Below are 7193 nucleotides of genomic sequence, written 5' to 3'. Positions count from 1 at the left end.
AAAAACCACCTAACCCTAAAAAAATTCTAACAAAAGGTTTCGCAGCTGTTTTTTGTAGTATTAGGTGTCCTTAATAACATACTAAAAGTTTACCAAAGTTTGACCACTAGAAAGGTGTAATTTTCAAGATGGCGTCTAAGATGGAAGGAAGCCTTTAAAATATCCTAACTCCTTCATTATTTGACCTAGCCAAGTAATCTTGGTGTCTAACCCCATGTTTTGTGGGTCTATGAATCCATTGGACTTGTTTAAATTGCACTGACATGATTACATACTTATGGAATACATGATTTTGTGAGATAACTAAGGTTTTATCTTTGTTTGGGGTGAACCAGAGATGTAAACGATTTAGCCTATGTCATGGAACTCCTACTCAGTATGTGTTTTTTTTTTTGTTGCTAAAACACATACTTGACATTCAATGTAAAAGTTATTGCACCCAAAAATAATAATAATAATAATAATAATAATTAGTTACATTTATATAGCGCTTTTCTGAGACCTCAAAGCGCTTTACATAGAATGGGGAATCTCCTCAACCACCACCAATGTGCAGCATCCACTTGGATGATGCGACGGCAGCCATATTGCGCCAGAACGCTCACCACACACCAGCTTACTGGTGGAGAGGAGACAGTGACGAAGCCAATCAGTATATGGGGATGATTAGGAGGCCATGATCGACAGAGGCCAAGGGGCAAATTTGGCCAGGATGCTGGGGTTACACCCCTACTCTTTTCGAAGGACATCCTGGGATTTTTTTTAATGACCACAGAGAGTCAGGACCTCGGTTTAACGTCTCATACGAAGGACGGTGCTCTTTTGGCAGTATAGTGTCCCCGTCACTATACTGGGGCATTAGGACCCACACAGACCACAGGGTGAGCACCCCCTGCTGGCCTCACTAACACCTCTGCCAGCAGCAACCTGGTTTTCTCAGGAGGTCTCCCATCCAGGTACTAACCAGGCTCAGCCCTGCTTAGCTTCAGTGGGCAACCAGTCTTGGGCTACAGGGTGATATGGCTGCTGGCAAAAGTAACTTAAATTGGAGTTGTATAACTTTGATCATAAACAACTCTGAATTAGTCCAAACAGAGGCCTGTGTGTGAACCCTCTTAAATGGTCACTCATTTCAATTTGAATAAGGTAATACATATGTAATACATCCTCTATTAGTCCAGTCATTTTATGAAAAAAGGTTGAACAAATTGCAACAGAAGAAACTGATTTTGTACTCTCAATATGTCCTGAGTTAAGGAAAAAAAGTCCCGAAGAATCCCATTGGGGAAAGTTTCGAAAAAGACCCAAATATAGCCTATTCATACGCCTATTCATTCTTTTTCTTATGTGAATAGGGTAAAAATGTAAACCTTTAGATATCACCATGAAAATTACTGAGTTGATTACTTACATCAAGATAAACAAAAATTGTATTACAAGTTTTTTTGAAATTGTTTGTTAACATGGACAAACGGTGCATAATCTACCAGCCTTTATTAATTATTAAGAGATGGGGTTTAGGGCTGGGTCCGTGGGACTGTTTCTGGGGGACGAGTCTGAGGGAAGAACAGGAGACAATGGTAAGGAGAATGCAGAAGACAAAAGGTAAGTAAAATAAAAAGTGAATCCCCAATTACAGTCCCACGGACCCAGCCCTAAACCCCATCAGTAGTCCTTTACCCTGCACCATGTGTCAAAATGATTGATGGCTTCCGGTTGTCATTGACCTTTCCGGTTGACCTTCCGGCCTGTATTGTTATGGATTGACCAATTGACCCTACCTATCCCTTCAATCATGTGTTTTGACAGGTGGTCTTCCGGTGTCTTTCCGGCATATGTTGTTATGGTTTGCCCTATGACCTTGCTTTGATCATGTGTTTTTGACAGTTAGTTTGCCCTATTTGAACCTTTTTAGCCTTAGATCATGTGGTTTTGACAGAAGGTTTGAAGGCGCTGTTATATATAGGATATATGTGTCAGCATTTCCTCCGCATTCCAGGGTCCATTGTGGGCCTTGTGGAAAGTGAGAGGAAAAAGACAGTTTTTTCCTGAATGCCTCACCAGCCAGAGTTGTGTGTGTGTCAGTGATGCGCGGGTCAATGTATAAACAACCCGCACCCGACCGACGTTTTCAACTAACCCGCCCGCAACTCGGACCGCAAAAAAAAAAGAAGAAAATATTGTACCCGACCCGCTTCCTGACCCGCATTTTTTTAAAGTAGTAAATGCATAGCAAGAAGTACACATGACAAAGCCAGCACTTTGGTCATCATCTTTCATTATTTCGGCAAATGTCTCCCACATTTTGCTCTTTCTGTTTTTTGTATTTGCGGAGCTTCCACTCCCCAGTCTTCACCTTTTCTCTTGCCGCCTCCATCTCTGCCTGCAGACTGAGCTCGTGCCTTCGCGCCAGTTATTCAGCCAATAAAGTGTAGCAGGCCTATGTATTTCATAGAAAATTGCATGTGAGCGGAGTGTGGAGCGGGAGCGAGCGGGCGGATCTTGGACAGAGCGCAGAGCGGCATTTTTAAAAGGATGGAGCGTCGCCCTATTTCCCGCTCCAATTTCGCTCCGCGCACACCAAGATTCTGAAGCATGCTCAGCCTGACTCAGTTGATGACTGCAAGATGGATTCTATTTTCAGTCAAAACTCGGCTCAATAATGGAGTTCAAAAAGTAGGCTACTTCAAAAAGGAAAATAAGAAGTCATACAGGTAGGCTACACTATAATATAAAACTAACTATAATGTGGTAGAAGAAAACGAATGTGGAGACATCGTTTCAGTCAGTAAAGATTCATTTTGGAATCTAAAAAGACACATCTCTCGAAAACATGCAGTGTGCTATCTGAACACGCTGGGAAGAAAGCAAAAGGTTAGCAAATTGAATGGCCTACGGTAACTTGTAACAAAGTGTAAATTAAATATAGTGTAATATTCAAACAATTGATACAAGCCCATTTCAATTTTAATCCTGCGCGCTGCGCAAAAGTTCAGTTATAAGAATGTTGGCCTAATAGAATTTAGCCAACTTTTAAAACGTTTATGTATATTTTTTTATATTTTTGTTTATATAAATTTTATTTATATTATTAGGCCCATTTATTCGTTTTATTTTACAGCAGTTTATGTGTACAATGGATATAAGCCCATTTAAATTTTAATCGTGCGCGTTGCGCAAAAGTTAACTTATCAAAATTCTGGCCTAATAGTAAATTTATTTAAAAGAAATGTAGCCTATGTAGGCTATATTTTTGTTTATATAATTGTTATTTATATTATTAGGCCCATTTATTCGTTACATTTTACAGGACTTTGTGTAGGCTATATTCCTTATAGCCTATAGGCCTAATTTGAAATAAAACATTTCTATTTGAAAAATGTTGTTGTTGCTCATTAGTTGTTTAGGAGGTAAGGCTGTGGTCTAAGCTAACAGTGATATACATGTAGATTTTTTTTCCTTTTTTGGAGCGAGCGGGGGGCGATTTTGGTGGAGCGCGGAGCAAACTGCGTTGAGCGCTGAGCGATAATGAGCGGAGCGGCCTGATGTAGCTTTGAGCGGGGGAGCGGAGGGGTGAACAGTTCCGTGAGCGATGAGCGGAGATTCTCACCGCTCCACTCCGCTCATATGCTCTCTAGTACTATATAAATTACAAAGGTTTAATTGGCATCTTTATTTCAAACGACCCGACCGACCGCGACCCGAATATCATTAAAAATATTTTTGGATGACTCGTAACCGCGGGTGACCGCGGGTGACCGCAGGCACCCGCTCATTTCGGATCAACCCGCGCATCACTGGTGTGTGTGTGTGTGTGTGTGTGTGTGTGTGTGTGTGTGTGTGTGTGTGTGTGTGTGTGTGTGTGTGTGTGTGTGTGTGACGGGATTCCCTCTCTCAGCCTTCGAATTTGAGCTCTGACATTTGAAACGTGCTGTTCAGACACTGTGATTAAACAATGTCATACAAAAAACATTCTATCCTTTTAAAATAATTATCGTGCCAATGAAACTAAAGTTGAAAACATACTGTTCTTTAAAAGTATAAATGATATGGTTATAAAATAATATCTTGCTAATTTAACTAAAGTTGAAAAACATTCTATTCTTTAAAAGTATATAAATTAATTGCTTATAATATAATATAAAATCACAGAGTGGTTCTCTCTTACAGCACCACCTGACGGTCTCCGACTCCTAGGGTTTATTCAGCGATCAGAATGAGACATTGTGTTAGGGCTAAATTTATTTCAAAGTTTAAATGATATCTTTATCTTTACTTTTATTTTTTATTTTTATTAAATCTAATACATTATTAAAAGTCGTAATAATGTTTTTAAATTCAATACATTATTAAAAGTCTTAATAAAAAAGTCTCTCAAACAGAGACCCCCGTGACATCCCCCTCCTTCTGCTCCTCCGCATTCAAAAGGTAACAGTGAAACTGTGAAGTGTATCTCACACTAACTAAAGTTAAAAAAACATTCTGTTCTTTAAAAGTATATAAATGAAATGGTTATATAAAATATCTACTGAAACCAATTGTTTTAGATAAACAAAAATAATAAAATCCATCTTACATAAAACATTCTATTCTTTAAAAGTATATAAATTATATAATATAAAATCACAGAGTGGTTCTCTCTCTCTCTCTCTCTCTCTCTCTCTCTCTCTCTCTCTCTCTCTCTCTCTCTCTCTCTCTCTCTCATTTAAAAGCATAACCTTAAAAGTTTAAATTAGATCTTTTAAAATTAAAAGACTGTTTAAATTAAATCTTTATAGTTTGAATACATTTGTATCTTCTATTTATCTTTTAGAAGACTTATGTATGATATAAATGATTTTGCTTAAATTTAACCCATTGTATTATTTTTACTAAACAATGTCTGTTCAAAAAACTTTAGATTGTAGAAAAACTGTACTTAGTCGTCTTAAATCTCATTTAAATATGAAAAGATTCAATCGGCATGTTTTGTCCATGCGGGCTTTCCATAGCTATAATGAATTTTGTACCGTACACCTAAACACAGAAAACTACATTTGTACATTTTCAAAATGAAATAAATAAATAAATCATTTAATATAATTTTGAGCACACACACACACACACACATACGCGTTTTTGTGAAAATCTGGTACGTATGAAAAATACATCACATATGGGGACATGCCTTTCCAAAGCTGCTAGAGCCAAGCTGAAAACAGTTTTAGGTTGCAAATGGCCTTGTTATGACAGTCATCTGGAGATATTTTAATTTAAAGCATATTTTTGCACAACCTGATTTTTTACCTACATATGAGGACAAATATTAATTTCATCACCTTTCAGGACATATAAACACACATACACTGATGTCTAAATCACACCTACATATTGGGACCATGGTGAAAAGTGAGTCCTGATCTACACACACACACTGATGTCTAAATCACACCTACATATTGGGACCATGGTGAAAAGTGAGTCCTGAGCTACACACACATACACTGATGTCTAAATCACACCTACATATTGGGACCATGGTGAAAAGTGAGTCCTGATCTACACACACACACTGATGTCTAAATCACACCTACATATTGGGACCATGGTGAAAAGTGAGTCCTGAGCTACACACACATACACTGATGTCTAAATCACACCTACATATTGGGACCATGGTGAAAAGTGAGTCCTGATCTACACACACACACTGATGTCTAAATCACACCTACATATTGGGACCATGGTGAAAAGTGAGTCCTGAGCTACACACACATACACTGATGTCTAAATCACATCTACATATTGGGACCATGGTGAAAAGTGAGTCCTGAGCTACACACAAATACACTGATGTCTAAATCACACCTACATATTGGGACCATGTTGAAAAGTGAGTCCTGATCTACACACACACACTGATGTCTAAAATCACACCTACATATTGGGACCATGTTGAAAAGTGAGTCCTGAGCTACACACACATACACTGATGTCTAAATCACACCTACATATTGGGACCATGTTGAAAAGTGAGTCCTGAGCTACACACACATACACTGATGTCTAAATCACACCTACATATTGGGACCATGTTGAAAAGTGAGTCCTGAGCTACACACACATACACTGATGTCTAAATCACACCTACATATTGGGACCATGTTGAAAAGTGAGTCCTGAGCTACACACACATACACTGATGTCTAAATCACACCTACATATTGGGACCATGTTGAAAAGTGAGTCCTGAGCTACACACACATACACTGATGTCTAAATCACACCTACATATTGGGACCATGTTGAAAAGTGAGTCCTGATCTACACACACACACTGATGTCTAAAATCACACCTACATATTGGGACCATGTTGAAAAGTGAGTCCTGAGCTACACACACATACACTGATGTCTAAATCACACCTACATATTGGGACCACGTTGAAAAGTGAGTCCTGATCTACACACACACATACACTGATGTCTAAATCACACCTACATATTGGGACCATGTTGAAAAGTGAGTCCTGAGCTACACACACATATACACTGATGTCTAAAACACACCTACATATTGGGACCATGGTGAAAAGTGAGTGAGTTAAGAACAAGAATCATACTGATAGTTGTGCTGTGAAGTAGAGAGTTTGACGTGAGACAACGCAATAAAACAAACACCTTTCACAGCGGCCATTGCAAGCCGTCCATTTTATCTGCATTTCTTAGTTCTAAACATGCTGAAATAAACCACCCAATAAAAAAACTATTTGTTTTGCAGTTATAGTGCTTCTCTAGCCTAGAAATCTAGACGCACCCTAGCGGCAGCAAAATGTATTTTGCAGCCAGGGCAGTCTAGCAACTCTCCGTTGACTTTCGAGCTGCAAAAACCTAAATTGGGTCAGGCCAATCACGTCGTGTATAGAGTAGGCGGGGCAGGCTTAACATATGACGACAGAGTGAACTTGCGACCGTTACCTGCCACTTGAAAACAAAGAATGACGTCTGCTGCTGGCGAACATCTTTCGAATCGGCTTTGTCCGCGACTCTGGAGGACTTGGAGTTAAGTTTTTTCTTTGAGAAAAGAGCATAGAACAGCACTGAAGTCATTCTTAAAAAAAGGAAGATGTGTTCGTAATTTTGCCAGCCAGATACGGCAAAAGTTTAATCTATCAACTAGCTCCGCTGTTGGGAAAACGCTCTGGTTGGTTGAA

General features: G+C 39.0%; 1 long non-coding RNA gene across 1 annotated transcript in view; it reads left to right on the top strand.

Annotated features, from left to right (window-relative positions):
• LOC309497084 overlaps positions 1-7193 on the top strand; it is a 126085-nt gene that overhangs the window by 89322 nt on the left and 29570 nt on the right. The window lies entirely within an intron of this gene.

This window comes from Leuciscus leuciscus (assembly GCF_965113295.1).
Source record: "Leuciscus leuciscus genome assembly, chromosome: 4".
Lineage (NCBI taxonomy): Eukaryota > Metazoa > Chordata > Actinopteri > Cypriniformes > Leuciscidae > Leuciscus > Leuciscus leuciscus.
The sequence above is the reverse complement of the archived record's forward strand: the minus strand, read 5'-3'. Positions and strand labels throughout refer to the sequence as shown.